The sequence below is a fragment of the Pan troglodytes genome, chromosome X, assembly GCF_028858775.2.
Source record: "Pan troglodytes isolate AG18354 chromosome X, NHGRI_mPanTro3-v2.0_pri, whole genome shotgun sequence".
NCBI classification, from domain to species: domain Eukaryota; kingdom Metazoa; phylum Chordata; class Mammalia; order Primates; family Hominidae; genus Pan; species Pan troglodytes.
Window position 1 is genome coordinate 69,758,001 of NC_072421.2, and position 13,959 is coordinate 69,771,959.

At 37.7% G+C, this 13,959-nt stretch overlaps 1 non-coding gene across 1 annotated transcript; it reads right to left on the minus strand.

The window, feature by feature from the left end:
* Window positions 1–9,038: 9,038 nt before the first annotated feature.
* On the minus strand, window positions 9,039–9,141 carry LOC112207130 (U6 spliceosomal RNA). Its single transcript, XR_002941599.1, has one exon. It is a non-coding gene; the product is annotated as a U6 spliceosomal RNA (small nuclear RNA).
* Between the last annotated feature and the right edge of the window lie 4,818 nt (window positions 9,142–13,959).

Sequence of the window (13,959 nt, forward strand, 5' to 3'; positions counted from 1 at the left end):
TCCAACAGATAGTTCTACTTTCCTCCTGGTTTAATCTGGGGACCATAGTTCACCTCCTCAGATCTCTGGTAGGTAAGGAGGCAAGAGAGGAGGCTCCCCTGCCCTCCTAAATCAGACCAAATCAGGCCACAGAACAGGAGTCTTAAGTTTTCTTAGACTGGAGGTTTCCAGAAAGCAGACGCTCTCTGGGCATGTAATTCATTGTATTCAGCCTCCTAGTACCAGGTACGGACAAATGTTCAGTAAACCCCATGGCGGGAACACAAGGTCAGCAGGACAGGATAGAAATCTTGGGATTAGGAGGGACCTCTACCTGGCACTTTGCCTCATGTTTGCCCTGGGGTACAATCCCCCAAGGGGACCTGTTATGGGCTGGGGTTGGGGCAGTGCTGGGCTGAGCTGAGTTGCACACAGTCATTATGGTGTGAGCACGTGCCCCAACAGTGCAGTGGCACGATCTCGGCTCACTGCGAGCTCCGCCTCCCGGGTTCACGCCATTCTCCTGCCTCAGCCTCCTGAGTAGCTGGGACTACAGGCGCCCACCACCATGCTCAGCTAATTTTTTGTATTTTTAGTAGAGATGGGGTTTCACTGTGTTAGCCAGGATGGTCTCGATCTCCTGACCTCGTGATCCGCCTGACTTGGCCTCCCAAAGTGCTGGGATTACAGGTGTGAGCCACAACAGCTGCATCTTTTATAACTCCCTGGAGGAAGGGAGGGGGGCCAGTTACTTCCCCTGCCCTTTTTTTCAGACCCCCAGTCGGCCTACTGTGCCTCAGCGTAAGGTAGGAAAGAGTGCCTCTATGGGGAATTTGTGGTGGTAGCAGGGTTCTGAGCAGACCCAGGGTGTTTACTCCCTGAGTACTCAGGAAGTACCCAGAGTAGGTGCTCAGTAAATATCTGCTGACTGACTGAATGAACTCTAACTCCATGTCAAGCACTGTAGGGGGTACAACGATGAATTGGCCTCCATCCCTGACTGTAGCAGAGAAAGAGGGATAAGACAAGCACATAAATAACTGTTACACACGACAGAATGTGATAAATGCCTTGGGAGATGAACAGCCAATTGCTCAAAGAGCTTGGAGGAGGGACGCTCACATCTGGCAATGGTGGGGGGAAGGGACTCTAGAGAAAACTTCCTGCTTGAGGTGACATTCGAGCTGGTTTTGAATAGGGACGGGGTTTCTACAGTGGCTCAGGAATGTTTGTGTGGTGGGGGTGGGGAGTCAAGGCAGGCTGCATTCCAGGCCCCAGCAGCAGACTTAGGGCCAGAAGTCTCCCTTAGTATATCCTCAGAGAGCACAGAGAACTGCAAATCAGTGATAGTCCTAGAGCCTCACTATAACTGCGTGTTTTCAACCTCCATCCCACCATGCCTTGATTTGAGACCCCCTACAAGTGGCCAAATGGACTTAGCTGGGCTGCTTGCTGGCTCATGGGCTAGCTAGCCCAAACCAGAAGTGAGAGCCAGTCCTGGTGGCCTTGCAGACATTTCCTCATGAAAGCCTTTCTTCCCAGCTCAGCTCTTATCTGGGAACAATAAAGGCCCTCAACTCGGGGAGAAGGCCATGCAGGGAACAATAGTTTCTGGCTCACTTCATCCATCATTCATGTGGCTCAGATAGACCATTGCTGAGTAGCAGTGGGGACGAGTTGGGGGAGGGGGAGGGCACATTATTTTGCATGAGATTGTTCATTGGGCTGCCCCAAAACTACACAGTGGGGAATTGGGTAGCGACATTCCTGGGTGTGCTATGCATAGGCATGAGCCTGGGCATATAATCCAGCCCTTTCTCTGCTCTCTGCCTCTTTGTTTCCTAATTTCTGTCCAGAGGCAGTTGGTTGCTGTTAACTGGTAAACTGAATGGTTTCACTGGACATGGGACAAGATATTGGATTCATTTCAGCAGATATTTTCAAATATATTATCTCATTGAATCTTCAAAACAATTTTATAAGTTGGAATTATTATTTTCACTTTACAGATGAGGAAACTGAGGCCCAGAGAAGTTAAGCAACTGCCAAGGATGCAGATAGGAAGGTGAAATTGGATATCAGGACTCCTAACTGCAAGTGACCTCAGCTGTACAGTCTGAAGGCTGGCGGTTACAAATTAGTTACAAACCATCCAGGGACTGAACAAAGGAGAAAAAAGGGGAAATGCGAGAGTTAGGCAGCTACCAGTTAGGCAACCTATTCTCCTTGTGCCACCATGAAGAATAAGTTGATCAAGGGTGGAAAAGAAAACTCAGGGCTTCAATTCCAGTATGGAGGGGTCTAGAAGTCTCCAGAGGATAGGAAAGAGGATGGAGATGGAGCCCCCACTCATCTGGCTCTTGCCTGCCCAGGGTGCTACAGCGATGCAGCCACAGCCTGTCGGCTCTGTTCACCTCTTTAAGGTTGATGTCAGCCAAAGGCAGCCCCCAGAGAGGGACCACTTATCCTGAACAAATTTAACGTATGAATATTTGTTAATGTATACAACAGTAAGAGTCTTACTAGTATATTTCTGAAACAGATTTATACCAAAAATTAGTCTGGTTTTAATTAAAGTATTTTAACAGCTTTTAAAAAAAGATGTAATTTAAATACCACAAAGCTCACCCATTTAAAGTGTACAATTTAATGGTTTTTATTATATTTAAAGAATTGTGCAATCATCACTACAATCAATTTTAAAGATTTTCAGCTTCAAACCCCCAAATCAATATTGTACCCTCAAGCTGTGACCCCCCAATCCCTCAGCCTCTCTTACTCCTCCACTCCCCAGTACTAGGAAACGTCTAATCTACTTTTTGTCTCTAGAGATTTACCTACTCTGGACATTTCATATAAACGATATTATATGTCTTCTTTTTAAAATAGCTTCTTTTACTTAACATACGGTTTTTTGAGATTTATCCATGTTGTAAGATGTATCAATATATCATTCTCTTTTTTTTGTGGAAAGATATTCAATTATATGGATATACCATGTTTTATTTACCCATTCATCAGTTGATAGACCTTTACATTGACAAGTATTTTTGCGGAGCCTAGGAGTGGAATTTCTGGGTCATATGCTAACTCTATGTTTAACCTTTTGAGGAACTGCCAGACTGTTTTCCAAAGTGGCTATACCATCTCTCCACATCCTCATCAATACTTGTTCTGCAATGTTGTCTTGCTTATAACCATCCCAGTGAGTGTGAAGTGGTATCTCATTATACTTTTAATTTGCATTTCGTTAATGACTCATGATGTTAAACATCTTTTGATGTGTTAGTTGGCACTTTGTATATTTTCTTTGGAGAAATATCTTTTCAAATCCTTTGCCCATTTGTAATTGGGTGATTTGTCTTTTTATTGTTGAGTTATAATTATTCTTGATATATTCTGGATACTAGGCCCTTATCAGATATCTGATTTACAAATATTTTCTCCCATTCTGAGTTGTCCTTTCACTCTCTTGATATTATCTACTAATGCTCAAAAGTTTTTAATTTTTATGAAGTCAAATTTATATCTACTATGTATTTCTTTTGTTGCTTATGCTTTTTACTTCTTTTGTTGCTTATGCTTTTGGTATTATATCTAAGAAAGCATTGCCAAATCCAAGATCATGATGATTGACTCCTATATTTTCTTCTAAGAAATTTATTGGTTTAGTTCTTACGTTTTGGTCTTTGATCCATTTCTCTTTTATTAGGGTAGGAATCCAACTTTATCCTTTTGCATGTGGCTATCCAGTTGTCCCAGCACCATTTGTTGAAGAGACTGTTCTTTTCCCATTGAACGGTGTTGACACTCTTGTAGAAAATCAATTTTCTGTAGATGCATGGGTTTATTTCTTGACTGTCCAATTTATTCCATTTGTTTATGTCTTTCTTTATGCCAGTACCATATGGTTTTGATTACTGTAGCTTTGTAGTATAACTAGAAATCTGGAAGTGTGTGTCTTCCAACTGTGCTCTTCTTTTCTAAGAGTAATTTGTCTATTTGGGGTCTGTTGGAAGACCATGTGAATTTTAGAATTGGCTCTTCCATTTATGCAAAAAGGGATATTGGGATTTTAATGGGAATTGCATTAAATTTGTAGATTGTTTTCGGTAGTATTGACATCTTAACAATACTAAGTCTTCCAGTCCATGAACTTAGACTGTATTTCTGTTTATTTATTTAGGCTTCTTTAATTTATTTCAGCATTGTTTTATAATTTTCAGTGTATGAATCTTGTACCTCCTTGGTTAAACTTATTCATAAGTATTTTATTCTTTTTGATGCTATTGTAAGTGGAATTGTTTTCTTAATGTCATTTTTGATTGTTTATTGATAATGTATAGAAGTACAACTGGTTTTAATATATTGATCTTGTACCCTGCAACTTTGCTGAATTCATTTATTAGCTCAATAGTTTTTCTAGGATTTTGTATATATAAGATCATGTCATATGTGAATAGAGATAGTTTTACTATTTCTTCCTTAACTATGTGAATGAATTTTTCCTTCCTTCTGTTCTTCTTTCCTTTCTTCTGTACTTTCTTCCTCCCTCCCGCCCTCCCTCTCTCCCTCCCTTCCTCCCTTCCTTCCTCCCGCCCTCCCTTCCTCCCTCCCTCCCTCCCTTCCTTTCTTTATTCCTTGTTTTTCATTTATTTTATTTTTGCCTGAATGCTCTGTCTAGACGTTCCAATACAGTATTGAATAGAAGTGTAAAGAGAGGGCATCCTTGTTTTGTTCCTGATTTAAGGAGGAAAGCTTTCAGTCTTTTACCATTGAATACGATGTTAGCTTTGGGTAGGTTTTTATTTTATGCCTCTTACCGTGTTTTTTGTTTGATTTTTGTTTTTGAGACAGAGGCTCACTATGTTGCCCAGGCTGGAGTGCGGTGCCACGATGATCTCAGCTCACTACAACCTCCGCCTCCTGAGTTCAAGCGATTCTCATGCCTCTGCCTCCCGAGTAGCTGAGATTACAGGCATGCACCACCATGTCCAGCTAATTTTTGTATTTTTAGTAGAGACAAGATTTTGCCATGGTGGCCAGGCTGGTCTCGAACTCCTGGCCTTAAGTGATCTGCCTGCCTCAGCCTTCCAAAATGCTGGGATTACAGGCATGAGCCAGCGTGCCCGGCCATTTATCCTGTTTTGAAAATTCCCTTGTTTTCCTCATTTGCTGAGTGTTTTATTATGAAAGGTGTGAATTTTGTTTTTTGTTTGTTTTGCTTCATTTTCAAATGATCATGTGGTCTTTTTTCTTTATTTTATTAATATGACATATTTCAGTGATTGATTTTCATATGTTAAACCACCCTTACTTTCCTGGGATAAATCCTAATTGGCCATGGCATATATTCTTTTAATATGCTGCTATTGAATTCAGCCTGCTAATTTTTTCTTGAGAATTTTTACATTTATATAAGGGATATTGATCTGTAGTTTCTTTTCTTGTGATATCTTTGGCTTTGATATCAGGGCAATGCTGCCCTCAGAGAATAAGTTAGGAAGTGTTCCCTCCTCTTCAATATTCTGAAGAGTTTCAGAAGAATTGGTATTAATTATTCCTTAGATATTTTGTAGAATTCACCAGTGTAGCCATCTGATCTTGGACTTTTCTTTATTGGGAGATTTTTTTATTACTGATTCAATGTCTTTATTTGTTATAGGTCTATTCAGATTTTCTATATCTTGAGTTCATTTTGATAGTGTTTTTGTTTCTAGGAACTTGGTTCTCTTATAATTTTTTTAAAATTTCTGTAAGGTTGGTAGCAATGTCCCCACTTTCATCTCTTTCCTTTTTTTTTTTTTTTTTTGAGACCAGATCTCACTCTGTCACCCAAGCTAGAGTGCAGTGACACCATGATAGCTCACTGCACACTCGATCTGTTGGGCTTAGACAGTCTTCTTGCCTCAGTCTTCTGAGTAGCTGGGACTACAGGCATGTGCCACTATGCCTGGCTAATTTTTTTTTTATTTAATTTTTTGCAGAGACCAGGTCTTGCTATGTTGCTGAGGCTGGTCTCTAACTCCTGGCCTCAAGTGATCCTCCTGCCTCAGCCTCTCAAAGCATTGGGATTACAAGCATGAGCCACCATGCCCATCCCCTACTTGCATTTCTGATTTTAGTAACTTGTGTCTTCTCTTTTTTTTTTCTTGGTCAGTCTAGCTAGAGATTTGTCAATTTTGTTAATCTTGTCAAATAACCAACTGTCAAGTCATTGATTTCCTCCATTTTTTTCTATTCTCTACTTCATTTACCTCTACTCTTTGTTACTTCCTTCCTTCTGCTAGTTTTGAGTTTAGTTTCCTCTTATTTTTCTGGCGTCTTGAGGTGTAAAGTTGATCTTCTCCCTGGTTCTGTCCATTATTGAAAGTGGTAAATTAATCTGTTTATGGTAAGCCCTAGAGCAACAGTTAATATGTAAATAATATAGTAAAATATTTATTTTTATTATTCAAAATAATTTTAAAAATCAAAGTGCTATGATAGAAAATATTCACTTAATGCAAGGAAAGCATAAGGGAGGAATAGAGAATAAAAAGCTATGAGACATATAAAAACAAAAAATAAAATGGCAAATGTAAACTCAATTATATCAATAGTAATCATGATATTAAATATAAATGAATTAAACAATCCAATCAAGAGGTAGAGATTGTCACACAGGATCCAAAAAACAGTGTAACAGTATAACTACATGCTGTCTCTAGGAGACACTCTTTAAATTCAAAGATACAAATAGATTGAAAGTAAAAGGATGGAAAAAGATATGTCATGCAAACAGCAACCTCAAGAAAGGTGGAATGGACCAGGTGCAGTGGCTCACACTTGCAATTCCAGCACTTTGGGAGGCCGAGGTGGGAGGATCACTTGAAACCAGGAGTTTGAGACCAACCTGGGCAACATGGGGAGACCCCAGCTCTACAAAAAATAAAAAATTAGCCAGGCATGGTTGCACACTCCTATAGTCCAAGCTATTTGGGAGGCTGAGGTAGGAGGATCACTTGAGCCCAGAAGGTTGAGGCTGCAGTGAGCCATGATCATGCCACTGCACTCTAGCCTGGGCAACAGAGTGAGACCTTGTCTCTAAAAAGAAAGAGAAAGGTGGAGTGGCTATATATATATATATATATATATAATATATATATATATTATTATTATTATTATACTTTAAGTTCTGGATTACATGTGCAGAACATGCAGTTTTGTTACATAGGTATACACATGCCATGGTGGTTTGCTGCACCCATCAACCCATCACCTACATTAGGTATTTCTCCTAATGTTATCCCTCCCCTAGCCCCCCACCCCCAACAGGCCCTGGTGTGTGATGTTCCCCTCCCTGTGTCCATGTGTTCTCATTGTTCAACTCCCACTTATGAGTGAGAACATGCAGTGTTTGGTTTTCTGATCTTGTGATAGTTTGCTGAGAATGATGGTTTCCAGCTTCATCCATGTCCCTGCAAAGGACATGACCTCATCCTTTTTTATGGCTGCATAGTATTCCATGGTGTATATGTGCCACATTTTCTTAAAACCCAAAATCCTGTGTTTTGACAGGGCTCTCTTTGACTGAACACAGCCAGCTGTTAAACCCCACTAATTGCTGACTGATTGTTCTATTGTTTTCAAAAATCCTTAAGGGCCTAAATTGTTCCAAAAACTGGTCCAATCAAATTCTGGCACCTTTGAAGCATAGTTCCCTAGATCAGTATTTGAGATTTGTTCTGATACCAGGAGGGCTCTTCTCAGCTGTCTCTTCTCTGTTTCTCTCCAGTGAACTAGCCAGCTTACAGTTAAGCCTGTATCTCCAATGAATATATTATTCTCCTACCAATTACCTTTTGCCATAGTCTCCACCGTTTTTGAGAACATCTCCAAACTCTTACATCTTTCATTCTCTTGATGGTATCTTTCACAGAACAGAATTTTTAATTTTAATGAGTCCAGTTTATTAACTATTTTTTTCATGGATTGTGCCTTTGGCGTTGTATCTAAAAAGTCATTGCAATGTAAGTTCATAAATTTTAACAAATGTACCACTCTGGTGCAGGATGTTGATAGTGGAGGAGATTGGTTGCATGTATATGGAGACAGGGAGTGTAGAAGGTATATGGAAACTCTGTACTTTCTACTCAATTTTTCTATGAACCTAAAACTGCTCTAAAAAAATTGTATTAATTTAAGAAAAGTTTAAATCCCTAGATGAAGATAAGGTGTCAAAATTACAAATAGACTAATAATCGAAGTTTTCAAAAAGCCATCACCATACACAAGGTCATTTACATATTCTCTCTTGTGTTATTGTCTGGGAGTTTTATAGTTTTGCATTTTACATTTAGGTCTGTGATCCATTTTGAGTTAACTTTTGTAAAGAGTATAAAGTCAATGTCTAGATCTATTTCTTTTGCATGTGGATGTCCACTTGCTCCTGCAATATTTGTTGAAAAGACTATTTTTGCTCCATTGTTTTACCTTTGCTATTTTGTCAAAGATCAGTTGAGTATATGAGAGTATATTTCTGTGCCTTTTATTCTGTTCCATTGATCTACTTGTCTGTTCATTTACCAATAACACACTGTTTTGATTCCTGCAGCTTTATAGTAAGTCTCAAGGTTGGGCAGTGTAAGTCCTTCACCTCTTCTTCTCCTTCAATATTGAGGTGGTTATTCCATGTCTTTTACCTCTCCATATAAACTTTAGAATCAGTTTGTTGATATCCGCAAAATAACTTGCTGGGATTTTGATTGGAATTGTATTGAATCCATAGATCAAGTTGGGAAGAACTGACATCTTGACAATGTTGAGTTTTACTATTCATGAATGTAGACTATCTCCCCATTTATTTAGTTATTTGATTTCCTTCATCATAGTTTTGTAGTTTTCCTCACACAGATCTTGTACAGATGATATTAGATTTATACCAAAATATTTCATTTTCTGTGAATGCTAATATAAACAGTAATTTTTAAAAATGAACACTTTATTGATGTATGACATACAAAAAGTTGTGCATATTTAATATACGCAACTTGATGAGTTTGAGATAAATATACACCAAACATATGGAATGCTTCGCAAATTTGCATGTCATCCTTGCACAGAGGCCATGCTAATCTTCTCTGTATTGTTTCAATTTTAGTATATGTGCTACTGAAGCAAACATAATACTAATGAATTTTTAATTTCAAATTCCACTTGTTCATTGCTGGTATATAGCACCGCAATTGACTTTGTATATTAACCTTGTGTCCTGCAACCTTGTATAATTGCTTATTAGTTCTAGGAGTTTATTTATTGATTCTTTCAGATTTTCTGCATAGATGATCATGTCATCTGTGAACACAGACAGTTTTATTTCTTCCTTCCCAATCTATTTACCTTTTATTTCTCATTGCATTACCTAGGCCTTCCAGTAAAATGTTGAGAAGCAAGTGGTGAGAGGGGACATCCTTGCCTTGTTCTTTGGGAAAGTTTCAAGTTTCTCACCATTAAGTATGACGTTAGCCATAGGTTTTGTGTAGATGCTCTTTATAAAGTTGAGGATATCCTTTCTATTTCTAGTTTGCTAAGAGTTTTTATCATGAATGAGTGCTGGCATTTTTGTCAAAAGCTTTTTCTGCATCTATAGATACAATCGCTATTTTTCTTTACTAGCCTATTGATGTGATTGATTACATTATTTGATTCTTGAATCTTGAACCAGCCTTTCATGCCCGGGGTAAATCCCACTTGGTTGTGATGTATAATTATTTTTATACATTGCTGGATTCAATTTGCTAATATTTTGTTGAGGATTTTTGCATCTATATTTATGAGAAATATTGGTCTGTGGTTTTCTTTTCTCGTTATGACTTCATCTGATTTTGGTCTTTGGGTAATGCTGGCTTCACAGAATGAGTTAGGAAGTGTTCCTTCTGCCTCTATCTTCTAAACCAGATTGTAGAGAATTGGTATAAATTTTCCTTAAATGTTTGACAGATTTCACTGGTGAACCCATCTGAACTTGGTGCTTTCTGTTTTGAAAGGTTATTAATTACTGATTTAATTTATTTAATAGATATATGACTATTCAGATTATCAATTTCTTTTTGTGTAAGCTTTGGCAAAGTGTGTCATTCAAGGAATTGGTTCATTTCATCTAGTCTATTGAATTTGTGGGCATAGAGTTGTTCTTTGTATTCTTTTATTATTCTTTTGGTGTCCATGGAATTTGTACTGATGTTCCCCCCTCTTTCATTTGTAATATTAGTCATTTGTGTTCTCTTTTTTTCTTAGCCTAGCTAGAGGCTTATTGATTTTATTGATCTTTTAAAAGAAGCAGCTTTTGGTTTTGTTGATTTTTTCTCCAATGATTTTCTGCTTTCGGTTTCATTGATTTCTGCCCTAATTTTTATTTCTTTTCTTCTGCTTACTTTGGGTTTAGTTCGCTTTTTCTTCTATTTTCCAAAGGTGGAAGCTTAGGTTTTTCTTCTTTTCTAATATATACATTCTTCATTTCTAATATGTACATGCTATACATTTCATTCTAAGCACTGCTTCTGCTGCATCCCTCAAATTTTGATATATTTTCATTTTCATTTAGTTCAATATATTTTGTATTTCTCTTGAGATTTTTTCTTTGATCCATGTTTTATTTAGAAATATATTGTTTAATCTCCAAGTATTTCAGGATTTTCTAGACGTCTTTCTGTTATTGACTTCTATTTCAATTCCATTGTAGTCTGAGAGCAGACATTATATGATTGCTATTCCTTTAAACTTGTAAAAGTGTGTTTTATGGCCCATAAAAAAGTATTAACTGTTGTCAGATTTATCCTCACTGAGCATCGAACAATTCATCAATTACAATTCAGGTTTTCCTACTCCAGTACTGATTTCTGTTCATGAGTTTCTCTTCCCATGAGTTGTGATTCTCTGTGTTCATCTGTCTGTCTCTAATTTTGAGGGCAGAGGTTTGCCCTGTGACCTCATTTCTCTGATTAATCTAAGAAGAGGTATTGATTTTTCAGTGTGTTCAGCTTTTTACTTGTTAGGATGGGGAGCGACTTCTAAGCTGCGTGCATGTTAACCGGAAGTCAATCTTTTTTTTTTTTTTTTTAAGAGACAGGGTCTCTGCCCCATTGCCCAGGCTGGAGTGCAGTGGTACAATCATAGCTCATTGTAACCTCATATTCTTGGGCTCAAGCAATGTTCCTGCCTCAGCCTCCCTAGTATCTGGGACCACAGGCACACACCACCATGCCTGGCTAATTTATTTAATTTTTTGTAGAGATGGGGGTCTTACTATGTTGCACAGGCTGGTCTGGAACTCCTGGCCTCAAGCAGTCCTCCTACCTTGGCCTCCCAAAGTGCTGGGATGACAAAGAGCAGTGGCATGAGCCACTGCTCTTCACACTGTCATGCTTGAAGTGGAACCTGCCACTTCATTTCATACTGCTGAATAATATTCCATTCCATCTTATAGCTATACCACATTTTATTTATCCATTTACTAGTTGATACACATTTGTGCTGTTTCTACTTTTTGAATATTATGAATAATGCTGCAATAAATATTTACGTAATGTGAGCTCTTTCTGCCCTTTTTTGTATGGCATCCTTTGATGCACAAAAATTTTTCACCTTGATTAAGTTTAACTTGTCAATCTTTTTTTTTGCTTGTGTTTTTGGTGTCATATGTAGGAAATCATTGCCTAACCCAATATCATGCAGATTTTCTTCCATGTTTTATTCTAAGAGTTTTATAGTTTTAGCTTTTACATTTAGTCTATAATCTTCTTTAATTTTTGTGTATAATCTCAGATAGAGGTCCTACTTTATTCCTTTGCATGTGGCTATCCAGTTGTTCAGAATTATTTGTTAAAAAGACTTTTCTTTCCCCATTTAATTATCTTGATATCTTTGTCAAAAATCAATTGACCATAATTTTAGGGTTTCTTTATCATCTCTCGCTTATTCAGTTGATCTAAATATCTAGTCTTGTGCTAGCACCATGCAGTCTTGATTATTGTAGCTTTGTGGTAAGTTTTGATATTGGAAAGTATAAATCCCCCAAGTTTGCTGTTCTTTTTCAAGAACATTTTGGCTATTCTGAGCCCCTTTCATTTCCATATGGATTGTAGGATCAGCTTGTCAACTTCTGCCAAAAAAGATAGCTGGGATTTTCATAGGGATTGTGTTGAATCTGTAGATAAATTTGGGCCATGTAGCTATCTTAACAATATTAAATTTTCTGATATATGAACATGAGATGTCTTCCCATTTATTTATATCTTTTAAGATTTTTTCAACCATGTTTTCTAGTTTTTGAAGTAAGAAATTTTTACTTCTTCTGTTAAATTTATCCCTCCTTTTTTTTTATGCTTTTGTAAGTTGAACGGTTTTCTTTTTTTTTGAGACAGAGTCTTGCTCTGTTGCCCAGGCTGGAGTGCAATGGCGCAATCTTGGCTCACTGCAACCTCCACCGCCTGGGTTCAAGCGATTCTCCTGCTTCAGCCTCCCCAGTAGCTGGGATTACAGGCACCCACCACTGCGCATGGCTAATTTTTGTATTTTTAGTAGAGACGGGGTTTCCCCATGTTGGCCAGGCTGGTTTCGAACTCCTGACCTCAGGTGATCCACTCGCTTCAGCCTCTCAAAGTGCTGGGATTACAGGCATGAGCCATCACGTCCGGCCAAATGGTTTTCTTAATTTCATTTAGCAAACTTGTTGAATTTGTTTATTAATTCTCATAGATTTTTAGTGGTTTCCTTAGGATTTTCTATATACAAGATCATATTATCTACAAATAGAGATAGTTTTACTTCTTCCTTTTTAATCTGTATGCCTTTTGTTTCTTTTTCTTTTTAAACTAATTGCTCTAGCTAGAACCTCCATTACAATGCTGAACAGAGGTAGTGAGAACAAACACCCTTGTCTTAGGGAAAAGCTTTCTGTTTTTCACCATTAAGTATGGTATTGGCTGTGGGTTTTTCGTAGATGCATTTATCAGGTTGGGATGTTTCCTTCTATTTCTAGTATGTTGAGTTTTTATCATAAACAGGTGTTAGATTTTGTCAGATAGTTTTCTGCATCTGTTGAAATCAGCGTGTGGTTTTGGCCCTTTATTCTAATGATTTTAAATTCATTTTCAGATGTTAAACCAACTTAAAATTCCTGGGATAAATCTCTTTTGTTCATGTATAATCTTTTTTATATATTGCTATATTTGATCTGCTAGTATTTTGTTGAGGACTTTGCATCTATATTTATAAGGCCTGTAGGTTTCTTTTCTTGTGATGTCCTTTTCTGGCTTTGGTATCAGAATAACGATGGCCTCACAGAATGAGTCTGGAAATGTTTGTTTCTTCCCCGTTTTTGGAAGAGTTTGTGAATTTTTCTTTAAATGTTTTGTAGAATTCATCAGTAAAGCCATCTGGGCCTGGACTTTTTTGTGGGAAGTTTTAAAATTATTAATTCAGTCTCTTTGTTTGTTATAAGTCTATTCGGATTTTCTATTTCTTCTTGGGTCAGTTGCTAGAAGCTGTTCTTTCTAGGAATTTGTCTATTTTATCTAAGTTACCGAATTTGTTGCCATATAGTTGTTCATAGTATTTGTTTATTTCTCTTTTTATTTCTGTAAGGTCAGTAGTGATGAGTCTTTTCTAGTTTTCTTTTGGTCAGTCTAGTTAAAGATTTCTTAATTTTGTTCTTTTTTTTTTTCAAATAACCAACTTTTGGTTTCTTTAATTTTCTCTACTTTTCTAATATTTATTTCATTTATTTCCTCTTTTATTATTTCCTTCCTTCTTCTTGCTTTGAATTTAGTTTGCTTTTCTTTCACTCGTTCCTTAAGCCATTTTTGCTTTTTGAATTTTCTCTTGTAAAGAGTATCACTCTGTCACCCAGGCTGGAGTGCAGTGGTGCAGTCATTGCTAACTGCAGCCTCCAACTCCTGGGCTCAAGCAATCCTCCTGCCTCAGCCTCCCTAGTAGTTA